Source organism: Numida meleagris, unplaced genomic scaffold, assembly GCF_002078875.1.
Source record: "Numida meleagris isolate 19003 breed g44 Domestic line unplaced genomic scaffold, NumMel1.0 unplaced_Scaffold545, whole genome shotgun sequence".
Classification (NCBI taxonomy): domain Eukaryota; kingdom Metazoa; phylum Chordata; class Aves; order Galliformes; family Numididae; genus Numida; species Numida meleagris.
This window is the reverse complement of record NW_018364761.1, coordinates 13,976-15,141: the sequence shown is the minus strand read 5'-3', so window position 1 is coordinate 15,141 and position 1,166 is coordinate 13,976. Positions and strand designations below refer to the sequence as shown.

The 1,166-nt window shown below is 64.2% G+C and overlaps 1 protein-coding gene across 1 annotated transcript in view; it reads left to right on the top strand.

The window, feature by feature from the left end:
- Nucleotides 1-1,166, top strand: part of LOC110391842 (cleavage and polyadenylation specificity factor subunit 1-like) — a 30,776-nt gene that overhangs the window by 16,121 nt on the left and 13,489 nt on the right. The gene's annotated exons all lie outside the window — the stretch shown is intronic.

Below are 1,166 nucleotides of genomic sequence, written 5' to 3'. Positions count from 1 at the left end.
ACAGCCCCTGATGTCCCCCTGTCCCTCCGATGTCCCAAAACCCCCTGCTGTCCCCCTGTCCCCTGATGTCCCCATGTCCCCTGCAGTCCCCAATGAACCAGCTGCACTTTGTCCCTCTCCCTGAGTGTCCCCCTGTCCCCTGGTGTCCCCATGTCCCCTGCTGTCCCCAGTGAACCAGCCTCACTTTGTCCCTCTCCCTGAGTGTCCCCATGTCCCCTGATGTCCCCCTGTCCCTCCGATGTCCCCACACCCCCTGATGTCCCCCTGTGCCTCTGATGTCCCCATGTCCCCTGCTGTCCCCCTGTCCCTCCGATGTCCTCACACCCCCTGATGTCCCCCTGTCCCCTGATGTCCCCCTGTCCCCTGCTGTCCCCAGTGAACCAGCCACACTTTGTCCCTCTCCCTGAGTGTCCCCATGTCCCCTGCTGTCCCCATGTCCCTCCGATGTCCTCACACCCCCTGATGTCCCCCTGTCCCCTGCAGTCCCCATGTCCCCTGCTGTCCCCAGTGAACCAGCCACACTTTATCCCTCTCCCTGAGTGTCCCCATGTCCCCTGATGTCCCCACACCCCCTGCTGTCCCCATGTCCCTCCAATGTCCCCCTGTCCCCTGATGTCCCCCTGTCCCTTGATGTCCCCATGTCCCCTGCAGTCCCCAGTGAACCAGCTGCACTTTGTCCTTCGCCCCGAGTGTCCCCATGTCCCCTGATGTCCCCACAGCCCCTGCTGTCCCCCTGTCCCTCTGATGTCCCCATTTCCCCTGATGTCCCCATGTCCCTCCGATGTCCCCCTGTCCCCCGATCTCCCCCTGTCCCTCCGATGTCCCCACACCCCCTGATGTCCCCCTGTCCCTCCGATGTCCCCATGTCCCCTGCAGTCCCCAGTGAACCAGCCGCACTTTGTCCTTCGCCCTGACTGTCCCCATGTCCCCTGCTGTCCTCCTGTCCCCCTGATGTCCCCACACCCCCTGCTGTCCCCCTGTCCCTCCAATGTCCCCCTGATGTCCCCACACCCCCTGCTGTCCCCCTGTCCCTTCGGTGTCCCCCTGTCCCCTGGTGTCCCCCTGTCCCCTGATGTCCCCCTGTCCCCTGCTGTCCGCAGTGAACCAGCCACACTTTGTCCTTTGCCCTGAATGTCCCCATGTCCCCTGATGTCCCCATGCCCCCC